The 22,478-nt window shown below is 45.4% G+C and overlaps 1 long non-coding RNA gene across 1 annotated transcript in view; it reads left to right on the forward strand.

Moving 5' to 3' along the window:
* The first annotated feature begins 3,789 nt into the window (after positions 1-3,789).
* Positions 3,790-22,478, forward strand: part of LOC102555048 (uncharacterized) — an 80,287-nt gene continuing 61,598 nt past the window's right edge. Inside the window, exons 1-2 of the long non-coding RNA XR_015622963.1 lie at positions 3,790-3,910; positions 14,780-14,865. This is a non-coding gene — a long non-coding RNA (uncharacterized LOC102555048). The remainder of the gene's footprint in view (positions 3,911-14,779; positions 14,866-22,478) is intronic.

Here is a 22,478-nt window from a genome sequence, read left to right on the forward strand (position 1 = left end):
AGCAGAGCTCATGCAACATTCCACTGCTGCTGGGTTCAGCTCAAAGCAGACCCCACACCACTGGCTAATGGAAGACTGTGCTGCAGAGGTGGTAGAGAGCCCTGCCTAGAAAGACTGAAGTCTTGAGAGTTCCTATTGTTCTTGGGGTTCTCAGAAGAACCAAATGCCCCTGAACTCACCTTGGCTCCTGTTTCCAAGTCTCACTGGAACCCAGGAACTCAGGTCCCTCAAGCCTGTAGCACTAACTGTGCCTGTCTGCATCCCTACTTGCGATACTCTTCTGCCTGCAGGTCCATTCACTCACTACCACAAATACCCACATCCTGAACATAGCCGGTGAACCTTGTCTTGCTTTCTGCCTGTGGGTGGAGCTGGCTTCCCACAGCTGCCTCCATCAGTCAGCTCAGCACGGACAGCCAGCGGGTGCTCCTCTAATCAGAGCCACAAAACTTCTCCCTCTTACTTGGCTTCCCATGACATGCAGCTCACCAGAAGCTGGGTTACATGTGTCTAGTGGCTATACCTCCCCCAACCTCCATCTCACCCCATCGGTCCATCTGCTTTATGTCAAGTACTATGCTGGCAGTGGGATGAAGGGAGGCTGGAGTCATTGGAAGCATCCTCCTGGAGCCACGTCTTGTGGACAACAGACCTGGGATCAGCAAATGGAGAATGCCTTCTTTCCAGCCATATAAAGGATACACTTCAGAGAAGGGCCTTACAGAAGGGCTTTCTTGTTTATCTTTCAGGGCCTGTGACAGGGTACCCTCACACAGCTGCTGGCCTAACTAGACCTACTGGGGAACAGAAAGTAGAGTTTCTCAGTAGCAGGGGTAGCTTTTGAGTTAGGCTGCGCCATGCACATGAGGCCTAGAAAGACACCGTAGAGCACAGGGATCCCATTGGAGCTTTCGGTGAGGACCATGACAATGACAAAGGATTCCGAGCTTGAAGGATGTAAAATTCAAGAATCTATGCAGGATCTAACTGGAAGAAGCATCTTTTAGTCCCATCTGCACCTTCTGGGAGTGCTGCCTCCCCGGCTGCATGGGGTCCTTGGCCATGCTGGTCACTCTGGTAGGCTTGCCCATTCTTTCTACCATGTCCTAGGGACCTCCTATTCTGTCTCTGTGCATAGATGTGCAGAAGGTCCCTGGGACTTGAACAAACTTCCCCTTCATCAGCTAGTTACCTTCCCAGAGCTCCATCTCTCATACCATAACGAGACAGAAACATGAGTTCCTGAGGTACACAGACCGAACATTATGTCTCCCCTGCCTCTCACCAGCAATAGTTGTCCCTGACTCCTCTCCTGAGTTCTTCACCATGGTTCTTCCTTCTAGGTGACCCAAGAGCTGGTATTGAATAAGGCTCATTTTATTAGGTACCAACACCACCAACCAAAAACCATATCGCACCAGAGAAGGGAGTATGACGTCACATGGTAAGTGGCTACGAGTGATGCCTCTGAGAATGGCAGGCTTCACAGTGGGGGAGATAAAGGGAGGTATTTTGCTTAGGGGATGCAAGCAGTGGGGCTATAGAATGTGAAATGTTAGTATTTTTTGTTGTTGCTGTTGTCCTTGTATAATTGATCTTTTATACCCAATGTGATGAGACTGGATAGACTTTACTTTGTGGCCAGTTAGCCCATTGACGTGGTACAAAGATGGTTTTGAGCCACGTGTCTGCAGTCATTCTGGTTGGTGAGATACCTGATGTTAGAGTAGTAGGTCGGATTCAAAGCCCAAGTAGTACAGTGTTATCATGACTGATGGGAATGTGTTTTGCATAGACCCTTGGCAAATGCTGCCATGCAGGATAAGCTTCTCCATTGTCGGAGGTGATTAGTCATGGCTTCACTGTAGCGCATGTTTATCTCTCTGTATGCTGATTTGGACAATGGTGGCGTCAGTGTCCCTGCATGTCTCCAGCTTCTCTAACTGCTGTGGTTTCAGGTTGACCACACATTTGGTATGCAGATGTACATGAGTAGCCTCTGCCACTGCTTGCACACCTTTGACTGGGCAGGAGAAGACCATGAGCTCAGGTCTCCTGTCTGCATCCAGCCCCACACCTGAGCAGCCCTAGGATGTGATCTTGCACAGAGGAAGCCAGGTTTAACACATCACAGGAAGATGACTGGAGTTCAAGTGGTCCTCTAGTCCTTTGATGCTGCCTGGCCAAGGCTGTGCCCTGTCTGTGCCTTCTTTTTTCCCATCATGAGGGTCATCCCTGCTCTCACCTGACACCACACCATACACTCGCTGTATCCCCTGTATCTGGCCTCCTTGTAGACTCCTGCCCAACGGTTGATTCAGCACTGGCCTTTGCTCCCAGGTGAGCAGCCCATGCTAGTGCCCAAGTCTGAGCTGATTTCATTGAGCCTATGGGGTGCCAGTGTATGGTGGTTCTGGTCTTGGCACTTTGGGTGTGTGTGTATGTGCCATTGATGGGTTGGTGAGAAGCCTTCCATCGATTGGCAGAGGGAGACCAATAGGATTCTACTCCTAACATCACTGTCTTTCTGTGTGAGCACTGGGTCACAAGTGCTGGTGGTGCCATGTATCTGAGAGATGAAGCCAGGCAGCAGTGAACAAGTGTGTCCACAGGAAGATGATAGATCCAAGTGCAGTGCCATGAGCTGGTGTGGCTTGCAGGCTATAGAAATCAACAAATGCCACATCCATCAAGTGACTCTATAGTAGTCATCATGTGAGGGTTCTTTATAACAAACTTCATGTGGAAGGCTTCATTATCCCCACCTTACAGATGGGAATACCGAGGCTCAGTGATGTACTCAGTGTCACAAAAGCATTAGCAGCAATCAGGACTCACACATTCTCTTTTGGCTCACTTATGCGCTCTTCCTACTTTATTTCTGTTTGACCCACAGAGACAAAAATGGGCAGTCTTCATAAGCAGCAGCAGTTCATGCTAATCATGAATGCCAACTTGACATGCTTGGGAAGAGGGACCCTCGCTTAATGATTGCCTCTGTCAGATTGGTTCATGAGTGTGTCTGTGGGGCATTTTCTTGATTGTTGATTGACACAGGACCATTCAGCTTACCCTGGGTGTCACCCCTAGGCAGGTGAGCCTAGAAGCAAGCCAGTAAGCAGTGTTTCTCTATGGTTTTGGCTCCACGTTCTTGCCTTATGCAGACCAGGAAGCATGAAAGAGCTTGCTTTTACAGCAAAGCTCTTCCTTGCCCCAAATCTAACCTATTATCCCACAGTTGAGCTCAGAGCCCTCAGGATCCAGTCACCTCCCCAAAGCCCCACCTGTGCCCCCTGATGAACTGGGAATCCAGCCTATAGCAGGGGAGTTCTTAGAGGACAAACATTTCAGAGCCAAATCCTAAGAGAAGCCCCAGAGAATTGTGGGAACTCATGGGATTCTGTCTGGGAACATAACAAAATGGCCCCCGATGCTGAGAAATCTTGAAGCCTCATTGGTTGGGATATGCATTCCATGGCAGAGAAACTTGCCACTTCTTCCTCTCTGGAGAAATAGCGTTTTGGTACTCTGGGCTGGTGTTTGAAGCCCCACCTTCCAAGTGGGAGGAGCAACTGGGTAGGTGGAGGAAGGGTGGGAGCACTAGCTAGGGTACAACAAGGGTAGCAGCAGGTGAGGAAGAGCTGGTTTGTTTTTCCCAAAGACTTCTCTCTGACTCTGCCATGGGAAGACAAGGGTGGGCTTTGTGACATCCAAGGTCATTGTGGGGATGGTTATGATCACCCTGACAGCATTTGAGCACCTACCCAACTCTAGGGATTTGAAAGTATCTTCAGTGGCCTGTTGTCTACCCCACAGCAGTGAGAAGCTGGCCTAAGCCTGCTCTCTGCTTCCACCTAGTATCAAGTAGTCCATCAATGGGGCAGTGAGTTTTATAGGTCTTTACTATAAGGTATGTTTGAAATTCACAGTATATTTCAAAGATGAGGAGGTCAACCACCTTCCACTCCAGAGCAGTATTGGGTGGCTTGGGAGGGGGCCGCCACCCTGGCAGAGTGTAAACTGCATTCCTCTATGACTTCATGGTTTCTCCATGGTTAGCTGGTGTTGTGGGGTTATTCCCCCCTTTCTTTGGCTAAAGCCGGGTTTCTCAAAATGGGGCTGCCCACCACATAGATGGTCTGATTCTTATGGCCTGTGGGTCTCTTTAGGCAGTTCTAGGTACTCAGGTGGAAGATGAGGCCCTTATGGTTCACACCTTAGGTTTTGAAACCGAAACTCCGTGATTTCAATAGGGAATGTTTTAGCAGGAGGCCTTGTCTTCACCCCACCCCTCCTTCCCTATCTCCCTCCCTTCATCTTCCTTTGCTTCGCTTTTCCCGACTCACTGAAGAGCAGGCTTATTAAACCAATATGGCCATAGTGCTTTCCTTTATATTAATGCTTACATAGGGCAAAGGGCATTGCTGTTCTATTATTTCTCATACACATGTAAAATATATTCGTTATTTGTGTGGGTGTATGTGAGTGCATGCATGCATGGGTGTATGCATGTATGTGTGTGTGCATGGATGTATTCAACACATGGGCACGCTGCAGCATACCCTTGGTGGTCAGAGGACATCTTTTGGAAGTACATCCTCTCTGTTCCCTATGTGATCCGGGGAACTACAGGTGAGTTACCAGATCTTTCTTCTGGTTTGGGGGACATGTTTAGTGTACTGGCCCCAGCCTAATTCCCAGCTCTCCTGGGGACTGGGGTTTCCTCAGATTCGTGTCCATGGCTCTGGCATAACTAGGCTGCTCTAATGCGGGGTGCTCCAATGGACTCAGGAAAGGACACATGGTAGCTTTTCCTCAATATGGCTGTAGGACAGATAGAGGTGTCTCTGTCAGCCCCACAAGGCATTTGGGGGAAAAGATTACCATATGCTAGCAGCGCCTCCCCTCCTGCTCTCTTGTCTTGTTGGGAATCCTGGGGTTCTTGTTCTTTGTGGATCTCAGAATTGTGCTGTGACTGGCCCTCTCAGCCAGCTACTCTTTTTTTTTTTTTATTATTAACTTGAGTATTTCTTATATACATTTCGAGTGTTATTCCCTTTCCCGGTTTCCGGGCAAACATCCCCCTCCCCCCTCCCCTTCCTTATGGGTGTTCCCCTCCCAACCCTCCCCCCATTGCCGCCCTCCCCCGAACAGTCTAGTTCACTGGGGGTTCAGTCTTAGCAGGACCCAGGGCTTCCCCTTCCACTGGTGCTCTTACTAGGATATTCATTGCTACCTATGGGGTCAGAGTCCAGGGTCAGTCCATGTATAGTCTTTAGGTAGTGGCTTAGTCCCTGGAAGCTCTGGTTGCTTGGCATTGTTGTACTTTTGGGGTCTCGAGCCCCTTCAAGCTCTTCCAGTTCTTTCTCTGATTCCTTCAATAGGGGACCTATTCTCAGTTCAGTGGTTTGCTGCTGGCATTCGCCTCTGTATTTGCTGTATTCTGGCTGTGTCTCTCAGGAGAGATCTACATCCGGCTCCTGTCTGTCTGCACTTCTTTGCTTCATCCATCTTGTCTAATTGGGTGGCTGTATATGTATGGGCCACATGTGGGGCAGGCTCTGAATGGGTGTTCCTTAAGTCTCTGTTTTAATCTTTGCCTCTCCCTTCCATGCCAAGGGTATTCTTTTTCCTCATTTAAAGAAGGAGTGAAGCATTCACATTTTGATCATCCGTCTTGAGTTTCGTTTGTTCTAGGGATCTAGGGTAATTCAAGCATTTGGGCTAATAGCCACTTATCAATGAGTGCATACCATGTATGTCTTTCTGTGATTGGGTTAGCTCACTCAGGATGATATTTTCCAGTTCCAACCATTTGCCTACGAATTTCATAAAGTCGTTGTTTTTGATAGCTGAGTAATATTCCATTGTGTAGATGTACCACATTTTCTGTATCCATTCCTCTGTTGAAGGGCATCTGGGTTCTTTCCATTTTCTGGCTATTATAAATAAGGCTGCGATGAACATAGTGGAGCACGTGTCTCTTTTATATGTTGAGGCATCTTTTGGGTATATGCCCAAGAGAGGTATAGCTGGATCCTCAGGCAGTTCAATGTCCAATTTTCTGAGGAACCTCCAGACTGATTTCCAGAATGGTTTTACCAGTCTGCAATCCCACCAACAATGGAGGAGTGTTCCTCTTTCTCCACATCCTCGCCAGCATCTGCTGTCACCTGAGTTTTTGATCTTAGCCAATCGCACTGGTGTGAGGTGAAATCTCAGGGTTGTTTTGATTTGCATTTCCCTTATGACTAAAGATGTTGAACATTTCTTTAGGTGTTTCTCAGCCATTCGGCATTCCTCAGCTGTGAATTCTTTGTTTAGCTCTGAACCCCATTTTTTAATAGGGTTATTTGTTTCCCTGCGGTCTAACTTCTTGAGTTCTTTGTATATTTTGGATATAAGGCCTCTATCTGTTGTAGGATTGGTAAAGATCTTTTCCCAATCTGTTGGTTGCCGTTTTGTCCTAACCACAGTGTCCTTTGCCTTACAGAAGCTTTGCAGTTTTATGAGATCCCATTTGTCGATTCTTGATCTTAGAACATAAGCCATTGGTGTTTTGTTCAGGAAATTTTTTCCAGTGCCCATGTGTTCCAGATGCTTCCCTAGTTTTTCTTCTATTAGTTTGAGTGTGTCTGGTTTGATGTGGAGGTCCTTGATCCACTTGGACTTAAGCTTTGTACAGGGTGATAAGCATGGATCGATCTGCATTCTTCTACATGTTGCCCTCCAGTTGAACCAGCACCATTTGCTGAAAATGCTATCTTTTTTCCATTGGATGGTTTTGGCTCCTTTGTCAAAAATCAAGTGACCATAGGTGTGTGGGTTCATTTCTGGGTCTTCAATTCTATTCCATTGGTCTATCTGTCTGTCCCTGTACCAATACCATGCAGTTTTTATCACTATTGCTCTGTAATACTGCTTGAGTTCAGGGATAGTGATTCCCCCTGAAGTCCTTTTATTGTTGAGGATAGCTTTAGCTATCCTGGGTTTTTTGTTATTCCAGATGAATTTGCAAATTGTTCTGTCTAACTCTTTGAAGAATTGGATTGGTATTTTGATGGGGATTGCATTGAATCTGTAGATTGCTTTTGGTAAAATGGCCATTTTTACTATATTAATCCTGCCAATCCATGAGCATGGGAGATCTTTCCATCTTCTGAGGTCTTCTTCAATTTCTTTCCTCAGTGTCTTGAAGTTCTTATTGTACAGATCTTTTACTTGCTTGGTTAAAGTCACACCGAGGTACTTTATATTATTTGGGTCTATTATGAAGGGTGTCGTTTCCCTAATTTCTTTCTCGGCTTTTTTCTCTTTTTGTATAGAGGAAGGCAACTGATTTATTTGAGTTAATTTTATACCCAGCCACTTTGCTGAAGTTGTTTATCAGCTTTAGTAGTTCTCTGGTGGAACTTTTGGGATCACTTAAATATACTATCATGTCATCTGCAAATAGTGATATTTTGACCTCTTCTTTTCCGATCTGTATCCCTTTGATCTCCTTTTGTTGTCTGATTGCTCTGGCTAGAACTTCAAGAACTATATTGAATAAGTAGGGAGAGAGTGGGCAGCCTTGTCTAGTCCCTGATTTTAGTGGGATTGCTTCAAGTTTCTCTCCATTTAGTTTAATGTTAGCACCTGGTTTGCTGTATATGGCTTTTACTATGTTTAGGTATGGGCCTTGAATTCCTATTCTTTCCAGGACTTTTATCACGAAGGGGTGTTGAATTTTGTCAAATGCTTTCTCAGCATCTAATGAAATGATCATGTGGTTCTGTTCTTTCAGTTTGTTTATATAATGGATCACATTGATGGTTTTCCGTATATTAAACCATCCCTGCATGCCTGGGCTGAAGCCTACTTGATCATGGTGGATGATTGTTTTGATGTGCTCTTGAATTCGGTTTGCCAGAATTTTATTGAGTATTTTTGCGTCGATATTCATAAGGGAAATTGGTCTGAAGTTCTCTTTCTTTGTTGTGTCTTTGTGTGGTTTAGGTATAAGAGTAATTGTGGCTTCGTAGAAGGAATTAGGTAGGGCTCCATCTGTTTCAATTTTGTTAAATAGTTTGGATAATATTGGTATGAGGTCTTCTATGAAGGTTTGATAGAATTCTGCACTAAACCCGTCTGGACCTGGGCTCTTTTTGGTTGGGAGACCTTTAATGACTGCTTCTATTTCCTTAGGAGTTATGGGGTTGTTTAACTGGTTTATCTGTTCCTGATTTAACTTCGATACCTGGTATCTGTCTAGGAAATTGTCCATTTCCTGAAGATTTTCAAATTTTGTTGAATATAGGTTTTTATAGTAAGATCTGATGATTTTTTGAATTTCCTCTGAATCTGTAGTTATGTCTCCCTTTTCATTTCTGATTTTGTTAATTTGGACGCACTCTCTGTGTCCTCTCGTTAGTCTAGCTAAGGGTTTATCTATCTTGTTGATTTTCTCAAAGAACCAACTTTTGGTTCTGTTGATTCTTTCTATGGTCCTTTTTGTTTCTACTTGGTTGATTTCAGCTCTGAGTTTGATTATTTCCTGCCTTCTACTCCTCCTGGGTGTATTTGCTTCTTTTTGTTCTAGAGCTTTTAGGTGTGCTGTCAAGCTGCTGACATATGCTCTTTCCTGTTTCTTTCTGCAGGCACTCAGCGCTATGAGTTTTCCTCTTAGCACAGCTTTCATTGTGTCCCATAAGTTTGGGTATGTTGTATCTTCATTTTCATTAAATTCTAAAAAGTTTTTAATTTCTTTCTTTATTTCTTCCTTGACCAGGTTATCATTGAGTAGAGCATTGTTCAATTTCCACGTATATGTGGGCATTCTTCCCTTATTGTTATTGAAGACCAGTTTTAGGCCGTGGTGGTCCGATAGCACGCATGGGATTATTTCTATCTTTCTGTACCTGTTGAGGCCCGTTTTTTGACCAATTATATGGTCAATTTTGGAGAAAGTGCCACGAGGAGCTGAGAAGAAGGTATATCCTTTTGCTTTAGGATAGAATGTTCTATAAATATCTGTTAAGTCCATTTGGCTCATGACTTCTCTTAGTCTGTCGATATCACTGTTTAATTTCTGTTTCCATGATCTGTCCATTGATGAGAGTGGGGTGTTGAAATCTCCCACTATTATTGTGTGAGGTGCAATGTGTGTTTTGAGCTTTAGTAAGGTTTCTTTTACGTATGTAGGTGCCCTTGTATTTGGGGCATAGATATTTAGGATTGAGAGTTCATCTTGGTGGATTTTTCCTTTGATGAATATGAAGTGTCCTTCCTTATCTTTTTTGATGACTTTTAGTTGAAAATTGATTTTATTTGATATTAGAATGGCTACTCCAGCTTGCTTCTTCTGACCATTTGCTTGGAAAGTTGTTTTCCAGCCTTTCACTCTGAGGTAGTGTCTGTCTTTGTCTCTGAGGTGTGTTTCCTGTAGGCAGCAGAATGCAGGGTCCTCGTTGCGTATCCAGTTTGTTAATCTATGTCTTTTTATTGGGGAGTTGAGGCCATTGATATTGAGAGATATTAAGGAATAGTGATTATTGTTTCCCTTTATATTCATGTTTGGATGTGAGGTTATGTTTGTGTGCTTTCATTCTCTTTGTTTTGTTGCCAAGACGATTAGTTTCTTGCTTCTTCTAGGGTATAGCTTGCCTCCTTATGTTGGGCTTTACCATTTATTATCCTTTGTAGTGCTGGATTTGTAGAAAGATATTGTGTAAATTTGGTTTTGTCATGGAATATCTTGGTTTCTCCATCAATGTTAATTGAGAGTTTTGCTGGATACAGTAACCTGGGCTGGCATTTGTGTTCTCTTAGGGTCTGTATGACATCAGTCCAGGATCTTCTGGCCTTCATAGTTTCTGGCGAGAAGTCTGGTGTGATTCTGATAGGTCTGCCTTTATATGTTACTTGACCTTTTTCCCTTACTGCTTTTAATATTCTTTCTTTATTTTGTGCGTTTGGTGTTTTGACAATTATGTGACGGGAGGTGTTTCTTTTCTGGTCCAATCTATTTGGAGTTCTGTAGGCTTCTTGTATGTCTATGGGTATCTCTTTTTTTAGGTTAGGGAAGTTTTCTTCTATGATTTTGTTGAAGATATTTACTGGTCCTTTGAGCTGGGAGTCTTCACTCTCTTCTATACCTATTATCCTTAGGTTTGATCTTCTCATTGAGTCCTGGATTTCCTGTATGTTTTGGACCAGTAGCTTTTTCTGCTTTACATTATCTTTGACAGTTGAGTCAATGATTTCTATGGAATCTTCTGCTCCTGAGATTCTCTCTTCCATCTCTTGTATTCTGTTGGTGAAGCTTGTATCTACAGCTCCTTGTCTCTTCTTTTGGTTTTCTATATCCAGGGTTGTTTCCATGTGTTCTTTCTTGATTGCTTCTATTTCCATTTTTAATTCCTTCAACTGTTTGATTGTGTTTTCCTGGAATTCTTTCAGGGATTTTTGCGATTCCTCTCTGTAGGCTTCTACTTGTTTATTAATGTTTTCCTGTGTTTCCCTAAGTGTGTTCATGTCTTTCTTGAAGTCCTCCAGCATCATGATCAAATATGATTTTGAAACTAGATCTTGCTTTTCTGGTGTGTTTGAATATTCCATGTTTGTTTTGGTGGGAGAATTGGGCTCCGATGATGGCATGTAGTCTTGGTTTCTGTTGCTTGGGTTCCTGCGCTTGCCTCTCGCCATCAGATTATCTCTAGTGTTACTTTGTTCTGCTATTTCTGACAGTGGCTAGACTGTCCTATAAGCCTGTGTGTCAGGAGTGCTGTAGACCTGTTTTCCTCTCTTTCAGTCAGTTATGGGGACAGAGTGTTCTGCTTTCGGGCGTGTAGTTTTTCCTCTCTACAGGTCTTCAGCTGTTCCTGTGGGCCTGTGTCTTGAGTTCACCAGGCAGCTTTCTTGCAGCAGAAAATTTGGTCTTACCTGTGGTCCCGAGGCTCAGGTTCGCTCGTGGGGTGCTGCCCAGGGGCTCTCTGCAGCGGCAGCAACCAGGAAGACCTGTGCCGCCCCTTCCGGGAGCTTCAGTGCACCAGGGTTCCAGATGGTCTTTGGCTTTTTCCTCTGGCGTCCGAGATGTGTGTGCAGGGAGCAGTCTCTTCTGGTTTCCCAGGCTTGTCTGCCTCTCTGAAGGTTTAGCTCTCCCTCCCACAGGATTTGGGTGCAGAGAACTGTTTATCCGGTCTGTTTCTTTCAGGTTCCGGTGGTGTCTCAGGCAGGTGTCCTGCTGCTCCTGGGCCCTCCTCCACGGGAGCCCAGAGGCCTTATACAGTTTCCTCTTGGGCCAGGGATGTGGGCAGGGGTGAGCAGAGTTGGTGGTCTCTTCTGCTCTGCAGCCTCAGGAGTGCCCACCTGACCAGGCGGTTGGGTCTCTCTCTCACCGGGTCTGGGAGCAGAGAGCTGCTGCGGGCCGGGATCCGCGGGTGTGGGACTTCCGGTAAACACAGAACGTGCCCGGTCCTAGAGAAATTCTGCTTCCGTGTGTCTCAAGCTCACCAGGCAGCTTTCTTGCAGCAGAAAATTTGGTCTTACCTGTGGTCCCGAGGCTCAGGTTCGCTCGTGGGGTGCTGCCCAGGGGCTCTCTGCAGCGGCAGCAACCAGGAAGACCTGTGCCGCCCCTTCCGGGAGCTTCAGTGCACCAGGGTTCCAGATGGTCTTTGGCTTTTTCCTCTGGCGTCTGAGATGTGTGTGCAGGGAGCAGTCTCTTCTGGTTTCCCAGGCTTGTCTGCCTCTCTGAAGGTTTAGCTCTCCCTCCCACCAGCCAGCTACTCTTAACCACCCACCGACATCCTTTCCATCCTCCACTCTGAGCTCCAATTACAGTTGTGTTCCAGCCACTGGACCTTTGACTCTAGTTCAGATGAATTTGGAACTTCTTACTGGTCCTCCTGGAAGCTTGAATGTGGAAGTTCTTGGGCTAATCAATGAATGCTCCCTGCTGGGATGGCCTCTTGGAGGTTGGGATACTATGATGGATCAGTAGATAACCTTGTGTCTCTCTCTACTTCCCCACTGTGCCAGACACAGTGACTCCAATGAGCATACTGACCCTGATAGATTGCATGGCCACCATGACCACCTGAGCATTGACTAAATTCTTCTAAGTCCTGTGATAGAGTAAATGGTCGCTTTTTAAAGCCTTCAAGGCATAGAGTCATTTCTTAAGCAGTGATAAATAACTGAAGGAATCAACTGAGCCAGCCGAAGGGACACTGATCAGGGACTGGGTATCAGCATGCCCCTGTTGGCTGATAATGCAGCTTTGGCCATCAGGAGGATGACCTACTGTGCTAGCCACTGGCCAGCCAGCATTACCACATGCTGCCTGGCATTCCAGGGCCTGCCAAGGTTTTTGACCGGAGCCTGGCAAGTTTCATCCATCTCTTTCACTTGGAGCACCTGGCTTGGGTGTTGTCACAGTTAAGACATCCTGTGATTGTGGCCAGGATGGATGAGAAAAGGACCAGATCCAAGTCTGGATGTCTGCAAGGGGCTGCAGGCTGATGCACTGCCGGGAATGTTAATTATACAGCACAGAGGTATTTGCTGAACTAGAACTCTCCAGCAAAGGGCTTAGTGAGAGAGCAAAGGAAGGAAAGGCAGGCAGAGGGGCAAGAAAGGTGTCCAGAGGCTAGACTGTGGCTCTGGGGCTGAGGGTGAGGGTCAAGAACCAACTTGAGTTCAGAAGCCACAGTGGAAGGGGAATCAGGTGCTGTTATCTTTAAAATGGATACTAGAGAGCCCACTGGTATATACCCATCGCTATTGAGGAGTGAGGGTGGCACACAAGACTCTTGCTTATTTTGTGGAGTATAAGGTGGAATCAGTACTGGGGAGACCAGACAGGGACTTTGGGGCCTGGAACCTGACCTTTATTTACTACTTTTTGCCGCATTCTCTGAACCAGCCTCCTCTCTGGTAAATACAAAACTCAAGGAAAACAACAAGTGTTTGGACTTTGCTGAGGACACAGTTAATATTTGCATCCGAGGACCATCAACACATGGAAAAGGTGCTAATCCAGGCAGTCCACCTGAGTACAGAGGAGGAGGAGCGCTGAATGACTGAAAACTGCCTCTTCTTACTACAAGCAGAATGTCCTTCCTTGACTGCGTTCTTCCGCCTGGGCAGGATGCCTGTCTTGAAGAGTCCTTTAATTTATCAGTGAAGGTTAGATCCTGCTTCATGCAATTTTCTTTTGAGTCAACTGATTCATTTCTCAGGGGTGTTTTAAATTTATGGGGAGATGGAGCTCAGAGTGCAGAGTTAGATGTAATAGTCACCTAACAGTTAATGTCTACCATCAGCACTGTTCTTCTGTTGAACATCTCCATCAATATCCAGAGTTCACAATAGGTTCCCTCTGGAGTTGGTACGTTCTTTGATATCTGTGGCTACTGGAGACCATGATTCCACCAGGGTCCTTGAGCTTAATCCTCACTTCCAACCTGGTGAATACATCCTGCCTGTCTGCCTTAACTCTGAGCACTCACAGTGTGCCAGTATAGTATTTGACAGGCACCTTCTGGATTTAGTGTATTTCTCCATTTTCCTCCCAGACTTCAGGCTAACCTCTTCTGGGGCTTTCCTTTCTGCTGCTGTTGCCTCTGACTTCTCTCTGCTTCCCAGAACACAGCCCACTACTCCAGCCTGAGCCAGGGTAAGATGAGTTCAACGAGCTTTGGTCACACTTGCTTGGGCATGGCATTAGAGAACTGTCCTTGGCCACTGTCTTTGGTTGATACTCCTGAAAGCACAAAGCTATACAGAATGGTCTTACCTTTGGCAAAATGGGCTTTGGATTATTAATGGTCAACTTTCATTCATATTCTGACATTTGCTGGTGATGGAGGTGATGGGGTGAGGCAGGGCAGGTGGCTGAGTCCAGGATCCAGGAAAGCAAAGATAAAAGTTCTCGTTCTGAGAATGCAGGTGTACAGAGCCTCAGGACAGGTTTCAAGTCCACACACGTTGTCTCTCATGCTGTCCATTTATTAGCTTGTTTAATTTTAACGGAGGGAATAGAAGTATGGGGGAGGGGTGGGAGAGAGAGGAAAGAAAACAGAGAAGAAGGAGGGCAGGGGCCACTCTGGCTGTAGGCTTCCCTTTTCTCTATTAGCTTGGTCATCCTAAACCCAGGTCCAGTGGCCACTGCAGAAGCTGGCTTGCTTATTGTTCCATCGTTCATCTGTGGGTAATAAAATCTGACTAGTTTCTGGTGGTATTGCCCTTCTGAGATCTGCTGGCTCCACTGGTAAACCCAGCTGTGGGTGGAAATTCCAGGAGCATTCCTGTAAGCCTCAGGACCTCTGAAAAGAGCCTGAACTACATGTTCAGGACTTAAAATGGGGGGCTGAATCAATACTCTGTGTGTGTGTGTGTGTGTGTGTGTGTGTGTGTGTGTGTGTGTGTGTTAATAGGGAAACAACTGGTGTTTGCTGAGTACTGGCATCATGCTGAGACCTCCCTAGCTGCCTGGATACATCCTAGTTCACTCCTCATGACCCCTTGGTACAGGCACACATGCCCTACTTTTAAAGGTTGCATCTCAGGAGTTTGGTGATGGACCAAGGATTCCAGTGGGCTCAGGCATACTGAGGCAGTCACCACTTGAAATAAGATCTGTTTTACATCACAACAACAACAACAACAACAACAACAACAACAACAACAACATCCACCTTAGATTATTTCAAAGTAGTTTATCTAGTCATTGATTTTTCCAAGAAATCAGTGCTCTGTATCAGGGAAGATATGCAAACTGTGTGCTTTTTGCCAATAGGTTCTATTCTTGGAGCTTTATTTCAGATGAAGACTTGCTGCCTTAGCCATCTCTGTGGAAATGGGGCCAAGAAGACCTGTGGACAGGTAAGCCAGTCCAGGAAGAATTTAGTTAAGCTATTTCCTGAGGAGGTTCCTCCAGCTGATGGAGGACTTCCTCCTTCAACTGTCTGCCATTCTTTTATATATTTCCAATGTTGGCCCCTTAGAAATTCCTGAGGGGATTTACCCTCAAAAGATGAGAACTTTAGACAAATGACTACTCACAACAAAGACAGGGAACAGAGACAGGCCTGGAGCACCTGCCACAGCTGAAGGGAAAGGCTCAGAAACACAACAAAGCAGTAGGTGACCTCTTCGTCTCTGTCAGCTGATGGGGAGCTCGTTAACTACATTCTATCAACTGCCTTGGGACTTAGGTCCTTGACAATTTACTGTGCTCTGATAGAGAGGTTACAACTATCAGCAATGGCCCTGGGTGCCACCAGATAGTGCATAACTATGTAATACATTAATATAAATATATGCCTACATTTGTATATGTATATGTACATGTGTGTATATGTATGCATGTGTACGCATGTGTGTGTGTGTGTGTGTGTGTGTGTGTGTGTGTGTGTGTATCCCTGTCTGGTGACAGCTTCACAGATCCATTTGTTCACACCAAGTCATTCATATTCCATTCATTTATCATCTACTCATTTATTCATCCATGTATCCATCCATCCATCCATCCATCCATCCATCCATCACTCATTCAACTAGCCATTGATACATTCATCCATCTACCCAGCCACCCAGTCACTCAGGTCTCCTTTTGAAGAGGTGCCTTCTAGCTAAGTGTCACCCTCCATTGTTCTTTAGATCTCACATTACTCTCCTGAAGGGAGTTGTTCTCTCCGCGTTCTCTGCTCCAACTCCTGCATCATAAAATTTCCAGATTTTGCTGTCTCATTTTCAATGGCAGAAAATGAGATTTACTTTTTAAAAACCCCTCAAAGAACTTCCCTGAGCATTCTTTATCCTAAAGCTGCTATCCTGGTTATCTGGTTTGCTTTGGAACAGTGGCTCTTGAGAAAGTAGCCATTATTCATTAATGTCTACATTTCCTCTTCCACAGTTTCCTGAATGCAACCTCCAAAAACTTGCTCTTGTTAACGTCATCCATGACCTCTACCATATTGAACTCAATACTAGACCTGTCTCCATCTCTCTGGCTCTGACATTAACCATAGCAACAGTAGATTTTTCTTTCCTCCTTGAAGTTCTTTTGTTACCTGGCCCTTGACACACACCCTCCCTGCCTGTTTTTCCTCCAACCTTCATGATGGCTCCTTCTGTATTGTAAGTCCTTCCACATCCTTCCAATATCTTAAAATGGGGCTGAGTCTTTGGACATCTGATCTCTACTCTGTCTTATTTTATTGATTCTATAGATACCTAGATGGTTATAGATATATAGTCCATACATTGAGTCCTGTGATCCATTCATTAAATTATTCAGTTGATACTTCACTTGGTCATAGAAGGCCTAAATACCCCTTGCCCAAACCAAACCCCAGGTCTTCCTTGTTCTCACCTTGCTTCTCCCTTACATTCCTCTTCCTACAATCCCAGGCAATGACAATGCCATCTTTTGAGTCACTTGGCCAAATGCCTTGAGTGTCCTAGTCACTTCTTTTAAAGCTCTACTCAGCACCAAATCCTGTGGGCCACACCTGCAGACTGCAAGCTACATCATTCACTGCACTGCAGCTTCAAGCCAGGATCTCTACACTGAGAAGAGAAGATAGATGGCCTCATGGCCATCCTCTCAGTGCTGTCTTGGACCTCAGTCAGTTTCTAGCATGGAATCAATGTGTTTCTACAAAAAAAAAAAGGGGATAAGACTCGGTCACTCTGATTGTTAAGGAAGTCTCGTGCACATCCTTTGAGATGTGGCCTTCATCATCTCTCCTACGTCTTTGCACATCACTCCCTCTGTGCTCATTTTATAAGTCTCCCCTCTCTTGCTCTCTCGCTCCCTCCCTCTCTCTTAAACAGAAGGCTCCTGATTCAGAATGTTCCACGTGTTTTTCTCTGCTGTCCCTTTCTATGTCTGTCCCTTTCCCCCTATTTCCTCCAGGTAACCTCCCAGCAGCCCCTTCCTCCTCCCCTGGTTGACTTTCCCCCCAGTTTCTTCCCTCCCTCAGGTGACCTTCCTTTATACTCATCCTTCCAGGTGATCCTCAGTCAGATCCCTCCTCCTCCCCCAGGTGATCCTGGATCATCTTCCCTTCACCACTCGGTGACCCTCCATAGCCACGCCCTCCTCCCACAGGTGACCTCCAATCACCCACTCTCTCTTCTTTAAGTAGACTTTCCGTCAGCCTCCCCCTTCCTTACATGATCCTCCATGAGCACTTTTCTCCAACCCAGATGATCCTGCTTCCTCCTCCTTCACCAAGTGACCCTCCATCCCCCCTTCACCAGGTGACCCTGTATCCTCTTCCTTCACCAGGTGGCCCCCACACCAGTCCCCATATTCCCTTTAGGTCTCTTGCTTAGTTTTACCATCTCAGTGAGACTTTCATCAACACCCTATCTAAATTTTATCACACTTATTTTTATCTGCCTTTCATGCTTGGTTTTTTTTTTTTTTGAGAAAAACTCCAACCCATTATATATTTTTCTATCTCATTATCTTCTGCACTAGAAAAGGCAGAGCTGTGGGAAGCAGTGTTTGCCTCACATCAGAACCCTCCCTGCAGCAACCTCCAGCTCCATCTGCTCCTAACCGGATGTGGGGCCATGGGACAGTGTTGGCCTTATGGGCACCCTGCTATTTTCCAGAACCACTCCTGACCCTCATCCTAACCTGTCAGCCGTTTAGCAGATCATCTCAGTAACACGTCATGAGGAGCACCTGAGCTCCTATTCTGGGCCAGGGGAAGAATCACAATGACTATTTAATGGCTTTTCCTGAGGCTCCTGCAGAGCATTTCCCAGCTGAGGGTCAGTTTGGAGACTCCTTGACTCCTTGAGTTCCACTGTCAGTGCCTCACTGTCCCTGCCAAGAGTTCAAAGGACACTCAGTTTTTGCCTCATTAATATTAACTTCATTGCTGTGGGGGCTTGTCCTGATGACATCCTCTCTTGTTAAATATTCATAGCTGAAGTGAGTTGTGCTCTGTAGATTAACTGTTACTGAGGGACATCGTAGCTAATTGTCATAGTCTCCCTGACCCTTGAGAGTCAGTGTCCTTGTCAGAAAGGTCTAACCTGGTCTGTTTTGGGGAAGGGTTTGGGCTTGATAAGCCCCTCAGATAATGTCCTTCTTGGGTGCACCTAAGGCCAAAGACCAGGGGGCCTGTGTGGGAGAAGCCTGTGTCATATTCCTCATTCAGTGGGCAGGACTCTGCCACCTGTAATTGGACATATCCTTCTTCAGCCTCATCAATAATGGATGTTCATGTGAATGAAACTCTCTAAACCAAGTCCTCACTTTACAGATAAGAACCACACTCAGAGATATGAGGGAATTAACTAGTTATATACTGAGTTGGGGAGACTGAAGAAAATTCCATGACTTTTACTAGGCTACTTACTTGTGAAATGAGTGCCGGTCATCTGTAATCAAGTCATGTTCAGCTCTCCTAGAGCCCTTTAGAGTCAATCTGCTTATCAAAGTGTTGTCAATAGCAGTCAGCAAGGATTAACTGACCCACCCTTGACAGTGCCCACCCAGTGTTGACGGATACATATAAGTAAACGCTGTTCAGAGCAAGGGTGTCCAGCCCAGGTGCCTGCATAACCACTACCTAACACTATCCAGTTACCACACAGCCAGTCACAGAAGTCCAATTCAATCTACTTTGTTTAAGCTCAAGGTCCTGCCCGCCTCTAAGGACTAGATAGAGGTTCTGCCACACACTGTCGAAAGAAACTCCATACGGTTCTCTACTGTGGTTCCGCCATCTCATATTCCCATACACGGCAAACAGCATTCGAATTCTCGCCATTATTAACTTCTGGCTTTCAGAGTGGGCTTGCAGAAGTGGGGTCGAATCCGGGGCACAATTGTTGCTGGAGTATTAACCAATTTATGACTAGTCTGTTACTAAAAACACAAAGCTTTGTGGAGGTGGCTTGGGGTTTGATATAGCTAAAATTTAATTTTTAAAATCTTTGAAAAATTTTGAAAGGACTGATCTAATGCTAAGTATTCACTTTACAGTAATAAATAGATAAACAGGGCACCTAGGGAGCTTGGCTTTGCTTGATACCATTTTTTTTTTTTTGGTTCTTTTTTTCGGAGCTGGGGACCGAACCCAGGGCCTTGCGCTTCCTAGGCAAGCTCTCTACCACTGAGCTAAATCCCCAACCCCTGCTTGATACCATTTAAATTATGTTCAAAAGATCCATATTTAAAGTTAGAGGTAAGGCCATTTTCCCAGATTCTGATTTTTTTGCAACAATTCCAACTTAAGCATACTTTAATCTATGTCTCCTAATCCACAACCTTGAAGAAATAAGAGGCAGTAATCCTCTTTGGAAAGACTGCTTTGGAAGAATGCCTTGGCCCTGTGCTGTTGCAAGGTTCAAGCCATGTGGCTACCACTGGTAGGGGTGGAGTAGCCTCCACTGAGCCCCTAGTGCATTTGGGGAGGCAGACCTGTAAGGTAACAGTGGCAGGACTACCATAGTCTTGCTTCCATGTGGCCCACGACTGTTTCTGGGGTTAGGGCTTTATGGAATTAATATAACAAAACTTGGGAAGTGAGTTTGTCCTACAAAGCCAGGAGACCCTCCATGTCGGTTCCCTCCTCGATGAGGTAGGGACAGCTAGGGGACCACATGGAGAGGGTGGCTGAGAGCATTTATGACTCATTGTCTTGGGTGCATTAGAAAAGACATCCAGTGGGAGTCTCACAGACTCGAGCCACCTCTGACATCATCCTGTACTGCAAACTTGCTTCCAAGGAGTCCAAGATGGTCACTACAGTGTGGGGCTGACTGTACGTAGGTCAAGCTCGCTCAGAGAAGGAAGGGGAAGCATGGGCCATTCCTCAACATACACAAGTCCTCTCGTGGCTTTCTCCAAGCCTTTGTCTCTTTCCATTACACTGAGCCTCCTTACAATGTGGGGGACCCATAGCCTCAGACAATTCACGCCCATCCCAGGGAGACTCTTGCACTGAAGCCGTGTCTCAAAAGCACACTCGCAATTCTCAGATTTACTTGTGTTTTTTTTTTCTTTAATTCAACAAACTCTGCAAAAATAAATGAAATTTCGCAATTAGCTTCTTATTGTCCCTGAACTCAGTAATGAAGGAATTGGGGGTGTTTTTCTTTATCCTTTTCGTGTTTCATTGTACGCTATAATGAATGGTGCCATTTACTCTCAGGTAACTATGTGGAGTGACACGAGCTAATTGCATACTTTGCAACCTCAAATCAGCAGAATCTCACAATATATCATGATAATGCTCCTGTATTTCACTGAGGAAACGGGCTGTTGAATACCAGGTTAATTATGCATGCATTTAATAGAATCATGGCGTGGGGTGGTCGGTGGGGGAGTTGAGGGAGAGATGTGGAGTCAGCTTCTTCACACACATACACCCAGTACTTATTACTACAGCGTTGTCATCCGTTGCCTGAGTGTGTATGTGTGTGCATTTGTTTGTACAATTATATAAAAAAGCCCCTGCAATGCGGTTTTTGCTATGCACAGTATATTCATGGTTAGTATTGTATTGGTTCACAAGGAAACTTAGGAATTAGTAAGCAAAGGAACAATTTCTGGGTTTTTGCTTTTGTCTCTGTTTTTTTTTTTTTAAATAAATGAGGAAACTGAGGCTCAGGAAGCTTGAAATAGCCATCAGGCTTTTTTTCTACCACAGTTATGTAGCTGGTCCAAGACAGAAGGCAGCAAAATACTATGCTCTTTTTAATTCAGACACTGAATTAAGTCTACAGCTCACACGTGTGGGACTGCCCTCAACTCTACACACTAAAGCCCTTAGGATCGTCACCACTTAAATGATTCCTAGGTCTGCTTACTTGCATCCTCATCATCTTAAGAGATGCTCAGAAGGTCATCATTGGGGGGCTGCACCACTGTGTGAATCTGGGGTGCTCCTGGCATTAGCCTGTTCAGAATACCTCCCTCATCTCAAGATGCATATCCTCATCTTCTGTGCACACACCTCTTCAAGGTCTTGTTTCTTTCCCTTTCCTCTCTATCATTGTGTGCATCGTGCTCTGTAGCCCTGTGTATGACTTTCTGCCACATGCTCAGGTAGCAGTTGGTGACATAACATTGATGGGGATTGAGAGTGCTCTGAGAGCCTCTTCATGGTTTTTGACTGCTCTCACATCCTGGGTCTCCGTGGTGGCTCCCAGAGCTTAGGTCCTTGAACAGAAAGTATTAGACAAGTCCTGTGTTTCTGCCACCACAGAGCCATGACCCAATGACAGGAGTATCTGCTCATCAAGTAATGAATTCTCACTAGCTGCCTGGTGTGGGCACCATTTCCTTAGTTCTTGCTGGGACTCCACAGTGAATGATGTCCTGCTGGTTTCACAAAAGAAGAGACAGGTAGCTCACAGGGAGAAGTTGCTCTCCTAGGTATCCAAGGAGATTGGAAAGGGTAAGGGAGCTGACATGTTTCTTGATAATGGGGCCTACAAAGTACAATTGTTGGTTTCCAACAGCTATGAACATATTGTTGCTGGTCCCTGGCTGTGGACAGATCTCATCCAATATCCTGTTGGAAGTGGAATAGAGACCACTGACCCTCTGCCTTCAAGTTCCAAATAGGGTGATGTTGAGTCCAGAATTTTCCCTCTTGAGAAGGATCCAGGTTACAATGCTGCCACTGAGCTATTGAGGGAAGGGTGAGACAGGGTATATGTCCTATACCTGGTGTGTACAGGGCCTGGAGAGCACCTCCTGGCAGACTCAGTTGCGTCTACAATGAGTCATTGCTAGCAATAGGGTAAAGGAAGTCAGTTTCCCTACACAGATATTAAAGATGTTGGTAGAAGCCCCTTTGTGGAGTTAGAGCATGGAGAGCTTCACACACATATGTTTATGTGTTCACACATATGTTAATTATTCATGTACCCATTGACAACAAGGCTGCTCCCATTTCTTTGTCTTTGTGAATTGTGCTGTGGTAAACTTACTGTCCTGTGGTCCCCATTTCACCCTTGCCACATTATGATGGAAACTGTAGATGAGATTCCAGTCAACATGGAGGGTAGACCCAGACTCTATTCTGTGAAGACACGCCTTGGCCTGTAGCAGTCCTTTTGTATACTTGGGATTTGCAAAGCCTGGGTTGGGCTTGCATCTGTGACCCATTAGCAGGTAAGCCTCTGCCCTGAACCCTCTCAACCCAGGCCTCTGTTCTTCCTGATGTTCTGCAAATTGACTTTGCTGGGATTGGATAACTTCATAGGCTGATTGAGGAAACCACATAATTAAAACCATCAAAGGCCTCTGGATCCAAGGTTGACCCACATGGACCAGCCTTGGCTTGGCAGATATAAACAGTATTGAACCACGGTAGCAGAGCAAATGTAAAGTAGGAACAGGCTAGAAGAGAGGAAGGTCAAGAAGCAGAGAAAAAACACAGCTCTCTCTCTCTCTCTCTCTCTCTCTCTCTCTCTCTCTCTCTGTGTGTGTGTGTGTGTGTGTGTGTGTGTGTGTG

The sequence above is a fragment of the Rattus norvegicus genome, chromosome 6 (assembly GCF_021556685.1).
Source record: "Rattus norvegicus strain SHRSP/BbbUtx chromosome 6, alternate assembly SHRSP_T2T, whole genome shotgun sequence".
NCBI classification, from domain to species: Eukaryota; Metazoa; Chordata; class Mammalia; order Rodentia; family Muridae; genus Rattus; species Rattus norvegicus.